A 25,180-nucleotide genomic window follows, 5' to 3' on the forward strand; every position below is an offset into this window, starting at 1 on the left:
CAATAATATAAGGTAGGGGGTGCAATATTCTCCATGTAATGGCCCTGATATATTTATAGCAACTTCAGCGCAGGGAAACTTTAAAAGGTCTTTACAAACCTTGGGAACATGACTTGTATATAACACATTTTTGCTATTATTGTGTTTTACACAATCTCGTACCATATGCTTCACTTCATCAACACCTGGCCACCAGAAGTTTAAATGTAGTCTTGCCTGGTCTTATCTATACCCATGTGACATCCTGTACAAAAGCTAGTAAGTTACTTCCCAAACTTTCAGGAGGTATAAGCTTTTTGTGTCTTACCGTAATCCCACTAGAGATAGATAACTTTTCCTTGACCAAGGAACATGGTATCTCGAATTCTGCATTTCCTGAGTGAACAGCTTCCACTTTTGATATTACTCAATCTTTAGCACGCTCCAAATTCCAATCATCCTCCACCACAGCTCCCATGGTAACCTCAGAAATGTTCAGTTGTTCTTGCAGTAAATCATCTTAGTCAACCCCTCTATCATCAGTAATAACCAAATAGAAAATACAATCTGCTGAGAAATTCTTTACTCCGGGTATATGCTCTGTAAAATCAAACTCATGAATTGCAATAACCAATCTCCTAATTCTTAAAGAAATGGAATCAAGCCCCCTTTTCAAGAAAACCTTTCTCAGAGGTTTGTTGTGGTCAGATCTCACCATAAAAGTGATGACTCACACAAGATTTTTAAAAGTTCCTAAATCCCAATAAATAGCAAGAGATTCCAGAGTAATTTAGTATTTAATTTAACTCAGATCCTCTAAGACAACATAATGCCCAAGCAATCTAATATTCAGGATCATGCCTCTTATGGAAAAAGAACCACCACTACACCCTTGGCGCTAGCATCAGTTAAGATAAACATCTCTTCCATAAGGAACAAATGCTTGCATAATAAAGGCACATGCCTCCATATTAAAGCAGTTTTGAGAACTTCTTTCAGTCTATTAAACTCTTTTTGACAGATGTCATTCATCATAGCTACCACTTTTTTAAAATTGTATTCCTGTCAAGTTAGCAGATGTATAGTGTAACCCTTGATGAAATATTGTAATATTCCACTATCTCTAAAGAGGAGTCCACTTCACCTTTAGTGCAGGGTATCTTCCATCCTTCTGTAGCAACTACAAACTCCTTCTTGGGTGAAACACCAATTCCAAAAATGTGATGTGCTAGATAATTGACCTCTCATATAAAAACATACATTTATCCTTTTTCCGGGTAAAACCTGCCTTTATTAATTTGTGTAATATAACCCACCGCACATCAACAACACACTTTAAGATCATAGACATCACCTTTTGAAAAACTGAGTGATGAAATTAAGCTAATTCCAAGACATTAGTAAGAACCCAACAGTGTTAAATAGGCAGTCAAAAGTTGTGATGATGTATTCAATTAAACTTAATGGTAACCCAATGCCAAGTTTGGAAGTTGTAAAATAATTATCACAAGCTCAGGTTGTCACAATCTCATTAATATTCGGAAGAGGAAATATGTCCATGACCACTCTGTGGCTTACAAGGGTACTATTACTCCCTTGTCATTAAGTCACTTTAATTCTTTTTGCACACTTTCTAATGTACTTAATGGTATTCCCCTCACCATAACCACCATTGGAGTTGCACCTTTCATTAGTTTTATTCCCAATTCAGCATGAAGTACCATTTTGAATTCATTTTCATTATCAGTGATATCTCTTCCAACTACTTGAAACTACACTTGTAAATTACCATTAGGGTTTCAAGTGACAAGAATAGCGTCTTATGAAGACATCCAACTCAATTATCTTTTTGTTTTGGAGGCAAAACTTTGAAAACAAGATTTATTAATAGAAGAAATTCATACGCCAAAAGCCCACGAACAGCAAGCAGGAGCCACCGTCAGTGCTGCTTGCCCAGTCTAAAATCCAACATGGAATGCCCAACTACACAACAGCGCAAACATGGCAACAGAACAACAGAATTAATTTAAACATATACATTTAATAATACATAGCAGAATCTAGCCAAAGTATAATTAACACTAAATGCTACAATGCAACTGTAACCTAGCATCTTCATGGGATTGCTGCCATTTCCCCGGACACAAATCCTTCTAATATAATTTGACTTTGTCCTTCACATTTTTATTAAAAAATTGAAACTATTGTCATCAAGCTTCATCACATCCATAGTGTAGATTTTCACTACCCATTTCAAACACTTGAAATGCAATTTCCCTTACGTCTCATCAGTGATCGATCTTCACCCTACTCCTACAACATTTGTAAAAGTGTCCCTTAATTACACAGTCAATTAATAGATCTGTTTAGCTAGGCACAACTTTTCATTTGTTTGTGACTTTGCCTCCCACACGGAAGACACCCTTTAGAGTACCCAGACTCACAGGTTTCTCTTTTGTTTTCTTTGTTTTCCTTGACATCGGATTTAAGTTGCACGTATCTCACTTCTTCCTCCATCTTGTCTTGGCTTTCACCTGACTTGTTCTGATTTTTACTAAATCCACTAATGCACTTAAGCATAAGGTCTGCCCTTTTTGCTACAGTATACACTTCTTCCAAGGGATGCTCACCTTTTACCCATAACCCTTTGTTATTTTGTTGTTACCACACTTAAAAACATAATGTTATGTATGCAACTCTTTCCTCTGTTGCCCCTCTAGACTTACAATTTAAGGCTAACTTTTTTAAACTAGTTACATAGTCCACAACCATTTCTTCCTTCCCTTGTTCTCTTAAATCAAAACAATAGCGTTCCATGATAGTGCTGAAACGTGGAAAATAAAGTCACAGAATACAAATCTCATATTTATTTAAGGATGTTTGTTCTTCTGTAGTTAAACCAGGAACAATCTCCAAAATCACTTGCCTTTTACGACCCAAACAGCGAAGCAACAGTGAATATCTATATTCAACACTGAGAGTGGTACAGAAAACTCTTGCATAGTTTTTGAATATTTTTCCCACTTATGCCACTTTGTTGCTGGTTCCCCAGTGCTGCTAAAACACACTGAGGCGGAGTGAAGTTGTGCATGCTGTTACTTAACTATAAATTTAAGGAAGAGTACAACTATGTACAAATATGTATTGCTTAAACTGGTGCCAGCTAAGAGTTTCCAAAATGCACTTGGAAAACATCGCTTGAATTTTGCAATACATAAGTATTTCACCTAAGATTTAATGTGCATCAAATATAAAACTCTTTTTTTTTTACAAAAAAATCCTTTCCTCTGCAATTATAAACCATAACCTTAACCAATGTTTCCTTCGTTTTCTTAAAATCCAATCCCCAGTTTACGATTGTGAGGTGTGCCTGTCACCACACATGACATCGAGTGTAAAAGGATTTTCAAATCACATGCCCATAATCGACTGACACAGAGAACGGCACACAATCTTTCAAATGGTCACCCAAGTGTAGTAATATGTCTATTTTCTAAAGTTGGTAGCTCTTGTTTCTGGCCAACATGAACAGCGCACCTTCTTGAGATCAATCTGAATGTGGATGAAACAAACTCTCCATCATGGACACATTTGCATCGCTGTGTGCTATTGTGTGCCAGTTTCTATTGCTGGTAGGTCTTGTATTATGACAAAATATACTTGTTATGCAGGAGTTTGTGCTTGTTTTCCTTATACCATCATTTGGAAAGCATCATGCGTTCCAGTGTACTCGGTTGACTCCAACAGATGGCAGTCCTTTTCCTAAGGACTTGTCACTGAGTGTCTACCCACCTGATTATCTTTAGTTGTAATCTTTAAAGTGCAAGCCACTGACATGCTGGAGCAATTGCTCCTCTCTTTTTCTCAATTTGTTGCACACCAGTGACTCGCAGCATATAGGGGGTCATTCAGACCCCGGCGGGCGGCGGAAGCCGCCCGCCTGGCGGGAACCGCCGAATGACCGCACTGCGGTCAAAAGACCGCGGCGGCCATTCTGTGTTTCCCGCTGGGCTGGCGGGCGACCGCCAGAAGGCCACCCACCAGCCCAGCGGGAAACCCCTTCCCACGAGGACGCCGGCTCCGAATGGAGCCGGCGTAGTGGGACGGGTGCAGTTGCACCCGTCGCGAATTTTAGTGTCTGCAATGCAGACACTGAAATTCTATGTGGGGCCCGCTTACGGGGGCCCCTGCAGTGCCCATGCCAGGGGCCCCACGACACCCCTCACTGCCATCCTGTTCCTGGCGGTCGGAACCGCCAGGAACAGGATGGCGGTGAGGGGGTCGGAATCCCCCATGGCGGCGCAGCTGGGGGATTCCTCAGGGCATCGGAAAACCGGCGGGACACCGCCGGTTTTCCTGTTCTGACCGCGGCCAAACCGCCGCGGTCAGAATGCCCTGCGGGGCACCGCCAGCCTGTTGGCGGTGCTCCCGCCAACCCCGGCCCTGGCGGTCCTTGACCGCCGGGTTCGGAATGACCCCCATAATGTTGAGGTGTGTGCTACATGACCCTTTTTGTCTGTGCTCATCATCAAATGTAAAACCTGGGGGTTCAGCTATGAAACTCTCATGTGATTAATGAGCTTTATGTACACCTCAGTCATCCCACAGTCAATGCTAACTCATCCACTTTGAATATCAACATTTTCAAAATTTTCAGTGAGAGAGCTCTGTCACAGAACTACGACCATTAGAAAATCTGTGAACAGGTAATAAATTTTATAGTTTTAAGACACGTGCTTCATAGAAAGTGAAAAAATGATGAGTGAAAATGTGACTGGCAGGGAATACCAAATAAATGTCAATGAAACAGCCTCCACAGCTTAATTCAGGCATGCATTCACCCATGCGAACGTTGATTTTTTACTGATAAATATCCATGTATTTTGTATTATGAATCTGATTAGGACTTGATTAATATTGAAAATAATGTGTGGACTTGAAAAATGTGCCCACTTGAGCGATCGCCATAAATAACAAACGGTCTTTATTAAATGCTTATTACTATAGATTGATGTGCTAATGTTTAGATTCATGTGGCAGTGTGTTATATTAATGATGACCTATTATGTATTTGCTTTATTAAAATTGTAGGCCTTGAGTTAGCGAGGTTGTGGGCCTAGTTTGCACAGCCTCATGTTAAGTTGCACTGCTCAAATAATTCACATAAAATGGCTGCTCAGAGAAATGAATATGTGCATTGTTTTACTGAGTTGACCAAACGCTAGAAGATGTCTTTAACGTGCTCATGAGAAACTGCTTGCAAGAAATTCTTGTACTGGCAGAGGGAACATTGTATAGCTTAGTGTGTGTGATAATGCGATGTTCTCAGGACCTAACAATGGATTTATTGACTGGAGTACAGAGGGAAACAAAATTGTTACCTGACTAGCCTTACAATGGGAACAGGAGAAGAGGAGTCAATCATCGGCATGTGAAAGACAGTTTAGTTATATCTTAGATTCGCATTTCTAATTCTATTGGACTAAATGTGAACGTACAATTTTTTGACCAATGGCAACCTGGGAAGTATTTTTGACAATTTTAACTTAGCCCGATTGCACAGGGGGGAGAGAGGCTTTTTCCCCCTTTGATTTCCTCCTGACAGGTGTTTGATCTATTCTTTCCGAGGAGCTGAGCAGGTCCTGATGTTATATTTCTGTTTTTAACTTTATTGCTTAAACTTTGATGCCGAATGCTGATCTGTTAGACATTGCTTGCCTAATGGTTCGCATAGCTTAGACCCCATTTCGGAACCATTCTCTTTCATGAGCCGTCGCTGATGCTGATGAAACAGATGTCCAACTGATACAGATAATCACAGCTTGTTGATCCATACTGAGGAGAGATATAACACAATTCCATTGTCTTGTTTTAATTTTGTCTTTTGTGTCTAGGCACCAACCGCTAATTTGATAGAGCCCTAGTTAGACCTTTTCCAAATGTATGTGACTAAATTGTTTTGCATGAAGCCCAAATATGCTATTCTAATCAGAAGATCAGTAAGGGAAACCCTGGAATCTTAACAGGTTGCTATTAACAAAATAATTGATATTGTTCAGTTGCTGAACTAAATGTATGCTATTTCTATTGCACAGCTATTCTTGCTAATGATTTGTGCTGTAACTCTTGAGTGCGTGGTAATCCATGCATTAGTTAAATTAAGATTCTTCAGAACATTTAGTCAACCAGTATTGTTTTAGTATGTGCATCATTTGATTTTGAGACTAAGGGACTGATTACGACTTCGGCGGAGGGGATTACTCCGTCCTAAATGTGGTGGATATCCTCCCCACCGAATTACGAGTCCATTATATCCTATGGAACTTGTAATAACGCAGGAAGGATATCCATCACATTTGGGATGGTGTAATCCCCTCTGCCGAAGTCGTAATCAGGCCCTAAATTACGTGATATTAGCATTGTTCCTATAGGGAAATAAACATTCTAACTTTTACATAAAGAGGTGGTTATTCATGGTCAAAGGGGGCATGGTGTGTGAGAATATTTATTCCAAAGATTGTTGATATTGTTGATCATTTGTATTGAAACTGAGGCTTATGGTGGAACACTCCAAGTGTAGTCAAAAGGTCCATCGAACCTCTAATGCCTCCCCTTCTAAACCAAAGATAAGAAACCAAATTAAGGTCAGACTCACTAACAGAAACGTAGGAGAGTAGGATGGTTTGCCTCTTTGGGATGCCATCATAAAGTTCCACATGGTTACGTCTCCTTAAGAGGCCACCATAAAGCTTTCCCTTACACAAAAAGTAAAGACAAGGATGGTTACGTCTCCTTAAGAAACCACCATAATACTTACCACCCTTAAGGGAACACAAAGGTATTTTCTTAGAAATATATCAGGGCAGGATGGATAATCTCCTTACAAGCCCGTCATAAGATCCTTTTGTTTTCTGAAGTGGCAGTAGAATAGGTAGGTTTCGTGTTTGATTCTCTAGAAATGATAACAGAGTAGATTGGTTATGTCTTGTGTCACAAGGTTTCCCAAAAAGTGGTAAAAGAGTTGGATGAGTACTTCCCTTAAGAGCTCAAAATAATTCACAGTTCTGGTAAGACAAATTGGTAAAGGTGGGAATTTGCTGATTCTGTGATACAAAGTGTAGAGAAAATGTGTCCCAAAGAGCCTACCATGACTTTCTCAGAACTTTGGAGCTTGCCATTGCTTGTTTGAGGATGTTCTTGACGTTCTAGTGACAGTAAATTAAATAGTTTGCGCTTGCACAGCTTAAGCAAATCACAGGTGAATTGTGATGTTTGTGAGGGTTTAGGGAGTCTGCGTACTCCAAATGAAGTTGTTGAAGGAGTTTGTGTACTCTGAATGAAGTAGTTAAAGGAGTTGCATGCTCTGAAGTGTGAGAGTAGGGAAGTCGTCAAACTTCACATGTGTTTGGCGCTTTGTGCTAAAACAATGTCCATGTGGTTGTTGGTATATGGACCCTGCGTGGTCTATGGCTCCGGAGTATTGAATAAGTGTATGAGACACTTTGGTTTTTTTTGTAATTTGTCTGGTTTAATAGGTCAATCGGCCATGGTTGACAAACTCAAGAGTCCGTGTTTAAGTGAGATAAATACTTTTTGACTGAGATTTGACGAGTCCTATGTGCATCAGGACAGACCCAATGAACGTTTGAGAGTGAAATTTACAGGTTGAATTTTGCTTGCGAATAGGGGAAACTGAGAAAGAAAGAGTAGCTGTTAGAGCAAAAGGCCATCAGTGAAAAATCTGTAAGGTTTCTGAAGTGATTGTGTTACCCTACCTGTAGACATCAGACAAATTGGGTTTTTGATTTTGTGTAGTGCTTGCAGTAATTTTGCATTACTTTCGTGTCAATTGAGTTGAGGAGGACAAGCAGAAAGCCTTTGTCAGCCACTGTACGTATGAGTGTGACATCATTGGAGCCGCGCTGGGATAGGTCAGTTAGTAAGAAGGGTCGCTCATGGATTGGTGTACAAACGTGAAGCAGCATTGGTTGAGAAGGTCGGCTAAAGGGATTTCGGGATTAAAAGTCACTTTCTGTTTTGATTGGAATAACGTAAATTAGCGAAAATTACATTTTTCAAAGCTTTAAAGAGTGCCTTAAAAGGAGATTTGTTTACACCAGCCAGAATAGGAGAAATTACACCACCAGAAGGTATACCCGCTTATGTCGTATTTGAAGAACATGGTGCTGTGTCTTTGGCTGAAACAATGGTGCAAAGAGACAGAGAAAGATGGGAGTTTAGCGTTTCCTGCCCATGGAACATTTAATTTGAGGATTTTAGAAAATTTGAGGAGAGTGCTGTATGATTTGAAACCTCCTCTGAGACCACCCTAATTTGAAGCAATAGCTATTTGGGAACTAGTAGCTAGGCAACAACAGCAGTTCAAATTTGGGAGAAGGATGAGAAAAGCTGAGAAGACACTAGCAGAGGCTAGATAGTGATCAGACATTTTGGAGAACTAAGACTTTACAGGGAATTAAGCTGTTTCCTGGAATCATACAGGAGAGTAGAAATGAGGCTAGAAAGAGCACTAGTTAGAGAGATTCTTACCCCTCAGACGAGAGAGAGTAGAAATCGACAGAATCTAGAAAGTCTTTGACACACGATGAAGAGTCAGATGATGATGAATTCATTTTACAATTATTGAAAAATCTTCTTCCACCGTATGACGCACATGAGAGAAGCTCAAACACCAGTATAGACCCTCAGATCCGATATCAGTTGAATCAATCCAGAGCCAGATACAGGTTAGCCATAGCATTCTGAGTACCTCAGAGATTCAAAGGCCTGTACCACAGATGGTCATACTGAGGATTTACCCAGATGTGCCTGTTGTAGATACTGCAAAAAACCTATTAGTACTGACAGGACAGGCTTACCAGAAGCCGACTTTGGTCCAGACCGAGTCAACCCCGAATTTGATGTCCACAGTGGAAGCTCAGACAATTCCAGGATGCACCCAGATAACAAGATTCCTGAATGAGATGTCTGCATTTATGAGCCAGAATACAGGAATAATATACCCGAGAGTCAAATGCTATACCCAGCCCAGATGCAGTGGCAGTACCAGTTACCATAGGTCCAGTCACACCCTTGTTTGCCCAGGGAACCAATAAGAGCTGTGAGAAAAAAATGTTTAACCCAAATATAGCGAGGGAAAGATTAGATGATAATGCTAGAATGATGACCCTCATGAGACCAACATTCGATGGATTAGGTCCATTAATTGAGTTAAGTCCTTTCAGGACTCCTCCAAATAATGAAGTGTGATCATACATAGGTCCAAACCCAAGCATAATGACACCACAGACCCCAAACCTAACATTACAGCACGTGCCAAGTGTAAACATATCAATGTTACATTACAAGGTCTGACAGCTCACCAGTTAACTGAATGGCTAGAGAAACTGAGTAGCACACAAGGAGATTCTAGTGGAGGAAGTGCCCTGAATTTGACCAGACTTAGACTACAGTAAGAAGACCTAATCGAGGGAACCATGGGGTTAGACAGGATTGACACGTTCAAGGAAGATGAGTTGCTCTATTTGTGCAAACTGGTTACTAACAAAGCAGAATAGTGCATCAGAAATGAGCAGACCTAGAAGACAAAAATGACATAGAGATTGAGAAGACAAAGCACTTGAAGAGGAGTTAGAGGTTAGATTTTGACTCAAAAGATTTTGAAAACATGAGAATCCCAGGAATGAAAATTCATCTTAAGGAGTTAATTTTGGGTATTCAAACATGGGGAGCATTAGATAAATGGGAAGACAGATGTGTGAAGAAAAGAGGCAAGAGAAAAAGAGACACCGCAAATCTAACTGAAAATGTGCAGCAGGCCGAGGATCCAGTGAAAATCCTACTAATGGGAGAGATTCCCAGAGGGAATTTTGTCCATGTCCCTTGGAGCAGAAGTGACATTCTGTCATTCACAAATGGTTATGCAAGGTTGAGAGAGAAACCAGTAGAATGGTACCAGCAAACAGACAGGTTTGTGAACCTCACAAACTGCCTTTGGGAAGATTTGAACACCCTGTCAGAGATAGTAGTTAGAGCAGATTTATGGATTGAGTGCAAGAGAAGCATAGATTAGCCGACAAGAGAGTCTCAGAGAGCTTCAGTAACAGGTGCACCATCTCCTGATGTAATGAAATATTACTATAAGGTGATTGAATTTTTGAAAATGAGAATTTTGACCAAGAATATTGACTGGCAGGGAACAGATAGGCCAGCACAGGAAGCAAAAGAGTAGATACATGCATACTATGAGAGATTGATGCAGACATTCAAACATTACAGTGGGACAGAAACAATTGAGCCGAAAGACATGATTCATTTTGTGTTAAGATTTGTTGAAGAATTGAGACCTGAAATTAGCCAGATGATTAAGTGTCATGTGATTTGCTGGTAAGCGAAGATGATTGATGAAGTATTGGTGTATGCACAGTACTGTAGCAATGAGATTAAGTTGAAGCAGAGAAGGGTGAAGGAGAAGGCAATGGGGATGCAGATTAAAGCTGCACAAACAGGAATGCAGGAAAGGTTTCTGCAACAGCAACAGCAGGGAAATGTGGTGTTTCAGGATTAAACCAGAGGTGGAGGTCATGGAGGAACTGGAAACAGAAATTGTAGTCCCGATTTGAATACGGTAGTTGTTAAGGGTGATGTGCAAGGAATGAAGACACTGTTGCCATGTCACACTTGTGGAGGCCTCGGACATTGGAAACAGGAGTGTCTGATATTAGTACAGGAAGGTGTTGCCCAGCAAAAAAGCAATATCAATTCTTTTCAAAGCATGAGAGGACTGAGAATGAGAGGTCACAGCCCAAATTTTCAAAGCAATGTGAATCAGATGCAAGGTTTTCAGCCCATGCAACATTTGCAAATGCCACGCTTGCAGATGCTCCAGCCACAGCAAATGCAACTGCAAGTTCAACTGGAACCTAGACAGCAAATTCAAATACCTCAAGCCCCAATGGAGCTGCAGCAGGTGATGCTTCCTCGGCAGGTCACAGGTCAAAGGTTTAATCAGAGTAATTACACAGTGCGCCAGTTCTCCTTGCACAGTGTGGATGGAATAAATGATGATTGGGTGAGTGAGAGTTCAGATGAAGAATAATGCATATGGGTCACAAGGTCTCATTACCTGCCCCTTTCAGATAAAACAGTCCAGAATGTCAAAGTTGCAAATCAGTATTTGACCAACCCAATTACAGAACCAGTCCAGTTTAAAATTGGCAACTTTGAATGATTACACCAGTTAGTAGTTTGTGACTCGAGTCCAGTATCCTTTCTAGGAAGGGACTTGTTGTGCAAAACAAGATGCTCAATGACTTGCTCAAATGATGGAATTGCCATCCAGACAAAGAGCGATGATGAAGATGACCTGACTCCAGAAACAAATTGCGACAGTCTTCACAGTGAGAGATCGTTCTTCTAATTTACAGGGAACAGTTAAGAGGGAAGTGTGGGATTTCACAGGAAAAGATATTGTTTTAATAAAAGGAGTTGAGCCAGTTAAGGTCCTAGTCAAGCCAAATTAAATTTCCCCCGAGATTTCTCAATACCACATGACACAAGAGACGATTGAAGGGATTGCACCCATAATTGCTGAATTTGTGAACCAAGGTGTTATAAAAGAAGTATTGAGCAGCCCATGTAACTCACCAATAATGGAATTGCGAAAGCCATGTGGGAAATTCCGAATTGTTCAGGATTTAAGGAAAGTAAACGACATTGTGATTAAATGTTGTCCTGTAGTGCCCAATCTAGCTGTGATTTAGTTTCAGATCCCATGTGATGCTGAATGGTTCACTGTAGTAGATCTGTCACAAGCATTATTTTCCGTACCACTTCATGAGGATAGCCAATTTCTTTTCTGTTTGAAATTTTTGGATCGAGTTTACTGTTGGTGTAGAATTCCACAAGGATTTTCAGAGTCACTGTCCATTTTCAACCAGATTTTGAAAACTAACTTGGAGTCATTGGAAATGCCTTTCCAATCGACATTAGTCCAGTACATTGATGATTTGTTGATCATATCAATGACTAGAGAGGCATGCAAGTACAATACTATTGCCTTACTGAATCAATTAGGGAAAGGTGGACATAAAGTGTCCCCAGCTAAATTGCAGTATTGCCAAAAGGAAGTGAAATATTTGCGTCACCTGATAAAGAAAGGAATTAGGAAAATCACCAGAGAAAGGGGCACAGCCATTTTGCAGATGAATCCCCAGCAACACAGAGAAATGTGAGGATGATTTTGGGAATGGTGAGCTATTGTCGTCAGTGGATTCCTAGTTCTTCAGTCATTTCAAAGCCATTGCAGAAGCTGACACATAAAGAAGTTACTGATCCCCCTAGTGTTAGATCAAGCCTGTAGGAAAGCATTTACTGAGTTGAGAGAAAGTCTGTACAAACCCCGTCTTTGGGAATGTCTGATTACACAAAACTCTTCATGTTGTTTTGTCATGAGCATGATGCATATTCTTTGTCTGTCTTGACTCAAGTCCATGGTGATGTAAACAGCCCAGTAGAATATTTTCCAGCTACTTTAGAACCAGTTGCAGCAGCTTTACCAGGCGGTCTGCGTTCAGTAACAGCAGTTGGACTGAGCCTCACTCAGAGTGAGAGCATTGTGATGGGACATCCTTTAACTGTCATGGTCCCTCACTCCATTAAAGGTTTACTCACCAGATCCAAAAGTCGACACCTGATTATCATCCTGGGGTCCCCAAATGTATCAATAAAAAGGTGTACAGTCCTTATCCCAGCAAATTTACTTATGAAAGAGAACACTGAAGTTGCCAAATTGAATAAAGTTGAACATGACTGTCTTGAAGTAACTGATTTGTACACAAAACTGAGACCTGACATTTGACATACCCGATTGGAAGAAAAAGACCAAATTGTTTTTGCCGATGGTTCCTGCATAGGAGATAACATGGGAACACTGAGAGCAGGATATTTGGTGTGCACAAATTGTATACAAATTGTATACTTAAAGCATCCTAGCTTTGAGGAGTGTATTCTGCGCAAGTGGCGTAACTGGTAGTCATTAAGAGAGCATGCCATGTTTTTGCACAGCTTACCATTTATACTGACAGTCAGTATGTATTTGAAATAGTCCATGAATTTGGCCAGCTATGGTCAAAAAGAGGTTTCCTGACCTCTTCTGTTTCACCGGTCAGAGATGGTGAGAGAATCCATGAGTTATTATAATCTATTCAACTACCTGAAAAGATTGCTGTGGTGAAATGCAGCGCACACCTGAAATCACAAGATTTTGTGCCAATGGGAAATGGATATGTGGACCAAATCAAAAGGTTTTGGGCATTGAACTGTATATCATTCAAGGATAAATGGGAATTGTTACCTGATGAAGATGAAATGCGCCCAAACTATCCATTGCATATTGTAGATACGTTGGAAGAATTGAAAGCATTACAGTATAACTGTTAGAAATGGGGTCTCTGTTTGGCAGTCAGGTTACCCATGTCCAAGCACGGACCCTAACTCTAGTCAGGGTGCAGGAGAATCACCCTCAGTTAACTCCCGCTCACCACGTTGGTAGCTTTGCACTAGCAGGCATGCTTAACTTCAGAAGCAATGTGTGAAATATTTGTACCAACACACAGTAACACAGTGAAAACACCACAAAATAACACAACACAGGTTTAGAAAAATAATATTTATCTAAATAAAACAAGACCAAAACAACAAAAATCCAACATACACAAGTCAAGATATGAATTTTTAAAAGAATAAGAGTTTTAAACCTTAGAAAACAGTGAAAATGCCATTATTGCACAAAAGTACCTGGGTAGAGTCAAAATAAAGCCCCATGGGCGAGTGTGCATCCAAAAAAGCCAGCGATGCATCGATTTCTCACTCGCAATCGAGACCCAGCGTCATTCCTCCTCCAGTCCGGTAATTTTGCGTTATTTCTTCTATCCCGCAAGAGAGCGATGCATCGAACCAGGACGGGCACCTCGAGTCCAGGCAGGCTTTGCGTTGATTTTCTGCACCCAGCGATGTTGAGTTGAAATACAGTCACAAGGTGTCAAGAAACCGTGATGCGTGTGGGCTTGCATCATTACCAGCTGACGCTGCGTGTGTTGTGGGCATTTCTCCACCCACGCTGCATCGATTTACCAGCAGCGATGCAGGTGGAGCATCAATTTTAGCCACAAGGCCAGCTGCGAGTCGTTTATTAGCCGCGTTGCGGGTGGTGAGTCAAACATTTCCCCGTACAGTAGTCTTTGCATGGATTTCTGTCCTTTTCCAGCTGCTTCACCTTTCAAGGGCCCAGAGACAGGTTAGGGCACAACTTGACAGGGTAGGACTCTCAGGAGTAAGTCCAGGTGCTGGCATAGAGAAGTCTTTGATGTCCCTGAGACTTCAACAAGAGGGGACAAGCTTAGTTCAAGCCCTTGGAGATTCTTCACCAGTGGGAAGTCACACAAAAGTCAGTCTTTTTCCTCTCTCAGGCAGAAGCAGCTACTGCAGGCCAACCCAGCAAAGCACAGTCACAGGCAAACGGGCAGTACTCCTCCTCCAGTTCTCCAGCTCTTCTCCTTGGCAGAGATTTCTCTTGGTTCTAGAAGTAATCTAATTTTCAGGGGATTTGGGTCCACTACTTATACTCCTTTCTGCCTTTGAAGTAGGCAACTTCAAAGAAAAGCCTCTCTTGTTTGTAAGATCCTGCCTTGCGCAGGCCAGACCCCAGACACACACCAGGGAGGTGGAGACCGCATTGTATGAGGGCAGGCACAGCCCTTTCAGGTGTGAGTGACTACTCCTCCCCTCCCTCAAAGTACAGATATGCAGGCTACACCCCAGCTCCCTTTGTATTACTGTCTAGATGAGAGGTGCAAACAGCCCAACTTTCAAACTGACCCAGACAGGGAATCCACAAACACCAGAGTCACAGAATGGTTTAAGCAAGAAAATGCACACTTTTCCAAAAGTGGCATTTTCAAACACACAATCTAAAAACAAACCTTACTAAAAGATGTATTTTTAAATTGTGAGTTCAGAGACCCTAAACTCCATATTCAATCTGCTCCCAAAGGGAAGCTGCTTTTTAATAATATTTAAAGTCAGCCCCCATGTTAACCTGTGAAAGAGATAGGTCTTGCACAGTGAAAACCACATTTGTCAGTATTTCACTGTCAGGACATGTTAAACACATTAGTATATGGCCTACCTTAAATATATATTGCACCCAGCCCATGGGGCTACCTATGGCCTACCTTAGGGGTGCCTTACATTTAAGAAAAGGGAAGGGTTAGGCGTCGAATTGACAGTTTAAAACTGCACACACAAATACTGCAGAGGAAGGACTGAGCCATGTTTACAGGGCTACTAATATGAGTGGCACAACGAGTGCTGCAGGCCCACTTGTAGCATTTGATTTACATGCCCTGGGCACCTCTATTGCACTGTACTAGGGCCTTACTAGTAAACAAATATACCAATCATGGAAAGCCGATTACACATCTATTTTACAAAGGAGCACTTGCACTTTAGCACTGGATAGCAGTGGTAAAGTGCCCAGAGTAACAAAAACAGCAAAAACAGAGTTCAGCACATATTTACAACCTGGGAAACAGAGGCAAAAAGATAGGGGAAACCAAACCAAGGATGCCAAGTCTAACAATAATCTTGACAAAGATGAGAAGAAGAGTTGGGTAAAGTCAAAATGTGTTCAACGTGAAGATGATGTCTGGGTTTCAGGAGAGGGAGAGATGGTCCTGCCAAATATCCTTTTGACTCAAATGGCTAGATATTATCTTGGTCAAGCAGATATTGGGAGGGATGCCATGACTTGAACGTTCATGAAATTCTGGTTCAATCCAAAGTTTAGACAGGTTGTCAAAGCAATTTGCAGCTGTTGTGTCATCTGCCAGCATATGAACGTGGGTAAGAAGACTGGTTAATATAAGCCACATAGGAAGAGTGGGAGATCCACTTAGCAGAATGCAGATGGATTTTATTGAGATTCCTGTGCATGGAGGATTGAAACATGTGTTGGTGATTGTTTGTATCTTTAGTCATTGGATTGAAGCTTACCCTAAACGTAGAAATGATAGCCTCACAGTAACAAAGTCACTTCAACAATGAGGTAATTAACATGCTATGTTCAGCTTTAAACATTGAGAAGAAGTTGCATTGTAGCTACCGCCCTGAAGCATCAGGACTTGTGGAACAGATGAATGGTACCTTGAAATCATGAATTGCAAAGATGTGTACGTCCACAAATCTGAAATGGCCCAATGCACCACCTTTAGTTCTGATGATAATGAGAAACACACCCAACAGGAAAACTGGATTGTTGCTGTACAAACTCCTCATGCACAGAGCAATAAGGTTGCCAGCGGTTCCTGTTTGCTCTTGTGAACATAACAGATTATATGGTGTTGGACTACTGCAAAGGTCTGACTTCTGTGGTTTACTTTTTCTCTCATCAGATGGAAGCTACCACCCTGCAACTGTCTCAAGACCAACGCCACAACCTGAGAGCAGGTGATTGGGTTTTGATCAGGAAGCACATGAGGAAGACGTGTTTGGAGCCTCAGTGGAAGGGTCCTTACCAAGTAGAGCTGATCACTACTACAGCTAAGAAGTGCACTGGAGTTCTGAACTGGATCCATGTCAGCCATACTCGGAAAGTACCATGTCCATTGGACAATGAAGAGGAGTTGTTGAGAGTACCAACAACGTCCAGACCAACTACAGAATTTGAGACAGGAAAAGGAGAGATAGAGACTGAATCTGAGCAGACCGAATCCAATGCAAAAACTGTTGTGAGGGACGAAGGAGAAGATCCAAAGGAAAGTGACAGTGAATCAACCTAGACTGAGGTAGCAGGAGAGTTTAGTCAGAGAAGGGCTCTATCCAGAAGCAGACGGTTGTGAAAGTCAAACAGAACAAATGACAAATACCGAAGGGAAGGAAATTGAGGCAGATAAAAGCCAAATAGATCTGACTCCTCCTGAACCAGACACAGATACATCAAAAGAAAATCCTGCAGAACGAAGAGAAATTGCAAGTCTGACATTGAAAAGAGCATTGACGAAAGGTCCACTGAAAGGAGGTAAGTGGCCGAAGTCACAAGCAAAGAGAAAAGAAGCAACTACAGTGGCAGCAATAGAGGAAGAAGTAGATACAATAAGAAGACAAGTCTTGAGTGATGGAGAACTAAATGGAGACCGAAGATTGAAAAGAAAGAGAATTGCAAGTCCAAGATACACTGGTCCTTAATGAGCGTATGCAACAACAAGCGAGTGGCAGACTGAATTTTTGTCTTTTCATTTTGAACGAGATACTCCAGGTCAATATTTTGGCACATGAAGAAAATCAATGAACTGAACTGTTGTAATCCTGCAAACTGAGAACGGTGCCAAAAGAGAGACAATTGAAAATACCGGAAAAGACTTTGATAACCTGATTTGACAAGAAGCTAAACCGATTTTTACAAAGTTACCTATTTTGACAAAGGGTCCTGGAAGACAGACTGAAAGCTGTAAATAGCTGTTAAAGAAGACTGAAGATTTTTGTGTTTGATTTTTGATGCATAGCTATTTCTTTTCCACTTCTACTTTCGGATTCTTTGAAGATAATGAGTAACATTAGCCAACAGAGTAAGAAGAATAGGTGCTGTAAAAATATGGGTATTAGTTTGGGTATTGTATGCACAACATTGTTTCTGGTGTTGGGGTGAGCATGACTTTTCCTGATGAAAGTGTAGGCAACCATACCTTAGCTTTACGGACAACTACTGCACTCACAGAAGTAGATAGGTTTAGGCTAGATGAGACATATTTGTACGTAGACAGTACCCAAAGAGAACTTTCTTCCTACGTTTTCTATCACTTATTGAGAGAGTATGTTGAGACAATGGATGCAAGAGATTGGTATGTCTTTACCCAGATTGCTTCATCAGTGGAAGAAGGGGTTACCTATCATAGTTTGCCCCTTACTTACAGAATAAGCTGTAGTCTGTTACTAACAAGATTCTATAATCAGGAGAATATTCAATACTTCTATTCAAATAATGATGTTGTGTTCTCGTTTGCCCCGATAATTAAGCACCCGAGTGGAGTAGCTAGGGAAAACAACAGAGATAGTCAGAGGATTCTTTGAAACCCACATTGACATTTGGCACAACCTACGCACACCGCAATAATTTGACATGCTTCCTGATACCAGTAGAAAAGAGCTTCTCAGATCAGACAGATGATGGAAGAAAGGCGTTAAAGGAGGTATTAGAAAAGAGCTTAGAGAAAAGGACATTTAGAAATGATTATGCATTTAGTGACATAAAGACAAAAGGGAAATTAGCTTTAGATGCACAGCACGTAGGAAATCTTTGTGTATATAGACCTAAATCTAGAGTGAATGTAGACATGTGTTTTTGTTTCAGAGTAAGTGGACATTTATGTTAAAAGGACATGATCCTGCTGTTCCAGGAGTTTATTACATCTGTGGACAAAATGCATATTACCGTCTTCCAAGAGGATGGTATGGCAAATGTTATTTGTGTATAGTTTTCCCAAAGATATTTCAACTTGAGAAGTTGAGTAAGATACCCGAAATGACTGATTTACATCATACTAGACAAAAGTGAGAATCATATTCTGGCATAGTTGGAGACATATTTGGAACTATAATTCCTTCAGTAGGACTATTTTGAATTAGTTGAAAATCCAAAAGATTTCTACTATTGTGGATAACATGCTAACAACATTTTCAGGAGCCATGATCCTAATGGATACAGAAATGGCTGCGGTAAGATCTATGACTCTTCAGAACTGCATTGTGTTAGACATCCTCTTAGTAAAGGAGGGAGGAGTCTGTAAAATGCTCAACTTGCAACATTGTTGCTCATATATACCTAACAATAGTAAAGAAATTAGAAGTCTTCTTACTAATTTGACTAATAATAGTGCTAGTTTGAAAGAACTAAAAGAACCTGGAGTTTGGGAAAATGTCAGCAAAGGTACTACTTCCATGGGAAATTGGCTTGACAATGTAGGAAAAGGGATAGTATTGAAAATAGTACAAGTGATATTGATTATTGTAAATTGTATAGTTGGAGCATGGGGAATATGTAAATTGTATTATGTGATTAAAATGAAGAAATTGAGAAATGATCAGAGGAGGGAAGAAATTAAAATCAAGAAATTGTTTAGGGAAAATTCCAAAAGGGAAAGATGAAATAAGAGTTACAAGGAGGACAGATTTTAGGGAGAAAAAATTGTGTGGGAAGATGTAAGTGTGATGACATATTTAGTCATCAGAGGAGGGATTGTGAACGCTGAATTTTTACTAATAAATATTCATGTATTTTATATTATGAATCTGCATAGAATTTGATAAATATAAAAAAATAATATGTGAACTTGGAAAATGTGCCCACTTGAGCGATCGCCGTAAACAACAAACTGTCCCTATTAAATGCTTATTAAAATAGATTGATGTGCTAATGTTTAGATTAATGTAGTAGTGTGTTATACTAATTTGTACCTATAATGTATTTGCTTTATTAAGATTGTAGGCCTTGAGTTAGCGAGGTTTTGGGGATAGTTTGCACAGCCTCATGTTAAGTTGCACTGCTCAAATAATTCACATAAAATGGCTACTCAGAGAAATAAATAAGTGTATTGTTTTACTGAGTTGACCAAACGCTAGCAGATTCCTTTAACGTTCTCATGAGAAACTGCTTGCGAGAAAATCTTGCACTAATAGAAGCAACATTGTGTAGCTTAGTGTGTGAGAAAGCTATGTTCTCAATGGATGCACTGACTGGAGTCCAGATGGAAACAAAATTGCTTCCTGACTAGCTTGATGATGGGAACAGGAGAAGCGAAGCCAGTCATCGACATGTGAAAGACAGTTTAGTTATATCCTAGATCTGCATTTCCAATTCTATTGGACTAAATGTGGACATACAAATCTTTGACCATTGGCAAAGTGGGAAATGTTTTAGGTGATTTTAACTTAGAATGACTACACAAGGAGAAGAGAGTCTTTTTCCCACTTTGATTTCCTCCTGAGAGGAGTTTGTTCTATTGTATCTGAGGAGCTGAGCAGTTCCTGATGTTTTATTTCTGTCTTTAACTTTATTGCTTAAACTTTGATGCCGAATGCTGATCTCTTAGATGTTGCTTGCCTAATGGTTCAAATAGCTTAGGGTCCCATTTCTGAACTATTTTCTTTCATGGACCATCACTGATGCTGGCCAAACAGATGTCCAACTGACGAGGATAATCACAGCTTGCTGATCCATACTGAGGAGAGGTATAACAAAATTCTATTGTCTTGTTGTAATTTTGTCTTTTGTTTCTAGGTACCAACCACTAATTTGATAGAGCGCTAGTTAGATATTTCCCAAATTTATGTGACAAAATTGTTTTGCATGAAGCCGAAACATGCTATTCTAATCAAAAGGTTAGTATGGAAAACCCTGAAATGTTAACAGGTTGCTGTTAACAAAATAATGGATACTGTCCAGTTGCTGAACTAAATGTATGCTATTTCTATTACGCAGCTGTTCTTGCTATTGATTTGTACTGTAACTCTTGAGTGCGTAGTAATCCATGCATTAGTTAAAATGAGATTCTTTAGCAGGTTTGGTCAACCAGTATTGTTTTTGTAGGTGTATCATTTGATTTTGAGACTTAATTACAGGATATTAGCGTTGTTAATATAGGGAAATAAACATTCTAACTTTTACATAAAGAGGTGCCATGGAGTGTGAGTTTATTCACTCCAAAGATTGTTGAGCTTGATGATTTGTATTGAAACTGAAGCTTATGGTGGAACACTCTAAGCGTAGTCATGCCACTGATTCCTGAGTTGCACATGGCTTGTAAGGGTTGAAGTTCTGTACTGCTTTTGCCATGATGTACCTATTCTGGGAGGAAGGGGACCTTGCCCTGATTCTATATGATATATAACGTTTCTGTAAAGAGGGAACTTGCACTCCTCCTGCCCTTAAGTACAGTTTCTGTGAGGAGAGGATGTTGCTGTATGATCTCTACATGCTCTGTGAAGGGGAAGGTTTCCAATACTATTCCAGAAGTTATGTACCAGTTCTCCGAGGGAGCTGCCTTTTACCACACTGTTGAGAATTCTGTTTCCTGTGAGTGGATTCTTTAATCAATGAATGAATCAAAGAGTGGACTTACCCAAAAACATGGACGCTGCCAGACGGTACAACCTTTTTTGGACTGAGGTTTTGACACACATGAATAAAATGTACACAGGCACAAGGTACCTTGCTTTCCTAGTTACATCCTACTGGTGCTTCCCAATGGCCATCTCCTTGGCAATTTGCTCTACCAAACAAGTTATTTTGGCCAATGGGGGGATGCCCAATACCCCAACGAAATTGGATTGGTGTCGTAAGCTTTGGGATCTCTTGGGTAACCCAATTAAACTGGATTGGTGGCATAAGCTTTGGGATCTCCTGGGCATGGAGAAACTTGCTGCAGTGGCCGAGCACAGATTACCCCTATTTGATAAACTGTGGGGGCTGTGTATATGCTTCCTGTCCCAGCAATTCCAAGAACTGTCCTGCCTGATGTATTTACGAATCCTCTGTCTTACCCAGACAGAACCTGATAGGCTTGCGTCCTCTATGCCAGCCTCCGGAACCGTGCACCTCCTTGGAACAGTTGATTATGTCATGCTAAGTATCTTGAACTAATCAGAATGTGATTTCCCACTGCCTTTTCCCCTCTTTTGACACAATTCCAAACCCATTCCCCTCCCACACACACCCTATTTACATAAACGAGGATTGATTTGTATTGTTTCTGTTGAAAACTCAGTAAACAGATTTAACCCTAAAAAATGATTGGGTGTGGGTGTTCCAAGATGCGGATAGCCTTGAAGATTTAAAACGTCCACCAATCTCCATTTGATTCCAATCACAAACTTCCCTCCTTCCCAGAAAATGGTCAGAAATTAACTCCAGTCAGTGATGGAATAGGTACCCTTCCTGGCTAGCTCCCACAGTTGCTGAGGATGTGATAAATGGGATTTCCACACGGGTAAATATGTTTTCCTTAAGAAGATAAACATATTGCATTTGTACAGAAGGCTCGATTTCCCCTGTGTTTAAGTTTGTGCTAAGCAGATTTCTATTCAGAGTGATTAGGAGCCCAGGGGAAAGTGCATTCCCAGGTGCTATGCCTGGAAACCTGGATGTAGCGCAGCTTTCCAGGTTGCTGCTGGGAATGTTTGTGAATTGGAAAAAAGTTACACGATATTAAGACAGAAATATAAATCTCTGCATGCACTTTTAAGTTTTTTTAAGGAATCGATCCCATCAATTCTAAATTTAAAGCATAATCCATGTATTTATAAAAATGTAGCCTTTTTCCAATTATGAAATAATGAACACTTGCATATACTTCATACACAAATAAATATAAATTTGATAATTCCAGGTATTAAGAAACAACTTGCTCATAACGTTGCTTTGTATATTTGGAGCTAATTAAATTAATATTAGTTATAATATATGAAGTTTAAGACAATTATTTGTGATACATAAAAATATGTGATGCTGAGTATGAGTGTTGTGATCTAATGTGGCCGTCTGACTCTTCAAAAACGCAGCAAATTGAAGCAGTCACACAGGGATTTCAAAAAGAAGATTTTTGAAGTCAGTTGTACTTTTTATAAGTCATATGTATAGTTAATATTACAAGTGGCCGAAACGGACAACAGTTTAAACAGAAGTGTGGAGTTAGTAATTACATTTTTACTTAGCCGCTTGCTGCTAATGCTTTTCTTACTTGCATTGGCGGTGCGTTAAGCACCGGAAATGTTATAGGCATGCTAGTAAGAGATCCAACATAACGACAGGCTGTCCTACCACACCAACAACTCTTAGTCTTCCTCAGACGGAGGCAAAGAGGGTGAAGTCCCCCTTTTAAAAATAGTTGGGCACTCAGTGTACCAGCGTCCATTCTAACTTGTGCCCTGGTGGCATGCGCTGCTCCTCATACAGGACAAACAAGATGCACCTAATGCCCTGTGTGAGTCACAAGTGCAGTAAGGCACCGTTCTAAATTACAGCAGCATGCTTTTGAGTGGCCAGTTTTTACCTTTTATTACCACGGTGAACTGCGCGCCTCCCAAGACACATGCTCTCCCATACCCAAGTCAAGTCCAGCTTTGAAACAGTCCATCAGCAAACAGTTTGCGCCAACTGTACTGCACTATAGAACAAACTCACCCAAAAATATGTGAGGGGGTAATCGGGCTCAAGTACATATTCTGTACATTAGCCCAATCGAATTCAGTGTTGTGAATACAATTGAAGGAATTTGCGTCCAAAAGGTCACAGGTTAGAATCCTGGCAGGTCTACTTTGACTTTCTTGGTCTCAGCAGCAACAGTTAAATACTACTAACGCAGGGAACACCGAACATCTGTGATTCAGTGCAAAGATAGCACTTGGATAAACATCTACATTAGAAATACCTATCTTACCTTCTAGAAAGTGATATTACAAGAAGATAACTCTCCCAAAGTGAACTGTTCTGAAGGAGGAGGAATTACTTTCTGTGGGGCTAAGTATTGCACTTAAGAGAGAATTACTCCAACTACTCGTGCTAAAATATGATGCCTTAAGATAGGCTGGCTTACTTACCTAGGCAGTCGCGGGTCCTTTCCTACCCAAGACCCTTAAATTGACGCCGATAGGCCTAGTGGACTTATATCTAATATAATATTCATGACCTGATTATTAGATGGTGGAGTTAAACGATCATTACATAAAGAACATTTACAAATCTACAGTTAACCAGTAACGTTGCTGAAAATATAATAAGATTTAAAGACCGTTTTGAGTAGGTATTAGAGATCCTCCTCAATGACCTTTTATAGAGGATGGGCAAGATCTCCCAGATGATCTGCACGACAGTAAATGTAGCATCCATTTCCATGGTGGGGGACTGTGTTGTCCTTAACAGTCAGCGTGTCCCTTAAGGTAAGTTCAAAATATTATCTCAAACACAGTTAATAAACGAGATCTGATTAAAAAAGGCTAAAGAGATAAGTAAATTAAAAACCTTTAAGGTTTATTAAAATGTTAAAGTGCAATACAGAAGGTAAAATCTAGTTTCAGTTAATTCAATAAATCGGTCACAAGGCTCATATATCAGTTGCCATGAATGCTCTTAGCAGTTAGAAAGAGATGCAGCAATGAGTAAATCTGAAAAACCGTTTAAGTCCAGAGTGTGCAGCAGATTAATAAGAAATTGGGCAGCATCCCCATTAGAGACCCAAGAAGTCTGTCTCCCCCCGAAATCCAGGAGCTTTTTACCGACCATTGAAAGCAGTGGAAATCACAGCGTCAGTGTAGAGTGAGGAAATGTATAGATACATTAACAAATCACAGTTCAATATTATAAAACATCACATAATACCACTGTTAGAAATTGAGTTTCTGGTTGACAGAGGTATGCACCCTGATCAAGCAGGAACCACAATCCTAGTCAGGTAAATTATAACACACCCTAAATTCACCAGTGTTCACCCTCTGATAGCTTGGCACAGAGCAGTCAAGCTTAACCTAAGAGGCAATGTGAAACGTAGATGTGCAACACTGCAAACAAAAAAAGATACCAAACCCGGTTAGAAAAATAGAGATTAATGTAATAAATCAAACAAGCCCAACACAACAAAAATCCAATAATTAGAATTTGAGTTGTAAAGTTTGAAGGATTAAACTGTAAAAATAGCAATTAGCACCAATCTGGGACATATGATCACACTGGACTCGGACAAAGTTAAAAGTTCAGGCCAACCGCATTAGAGCATGGGCTGCATACAGAGACACAGTGAGGCCCACTGAATGAAAGTACCTTAATCCTTTTTGTGTCAACGTTAAAGATGCGGTGTGCAGCAGAAGCAATGTGTCAGTGTTGATCACCACAGCGGAGAATATGCATCCATAAGTACTAAACATGATAGGTCTACCTCGTTTGAATTAGGAATTACAGCTCATTAATTGTAATAAGATATCCTCAGTGTTGTCCTATGAGGTGGGTAGGCCTTACAGAAGTGTAAAACAAATTTGGGAGTTTTTCTCAACCAGTGCATGTAAATCTTAAAAGTACATATCCCACTTTTTTATTTACACAGCACCCCCACCCTGTGGGCTATCTAGGGGCTGATAC

The sequence above is a fragment of the Pleurodeles waltl genome, chromosome 11 (assembly GCF_031143425.1).
Source record: "Pleurodeles waltl isolate 20211129_DDA chromosome 11, aPleWal1.hap1.20221129, whole genome shotgun sequence".
NCBI classification, from domain to species: Eukaryota; Metazoa; Chordata; class Amphibia; order Caudata; family Salamandridae; genus Pleurodeles; species Pleurodeles waltl.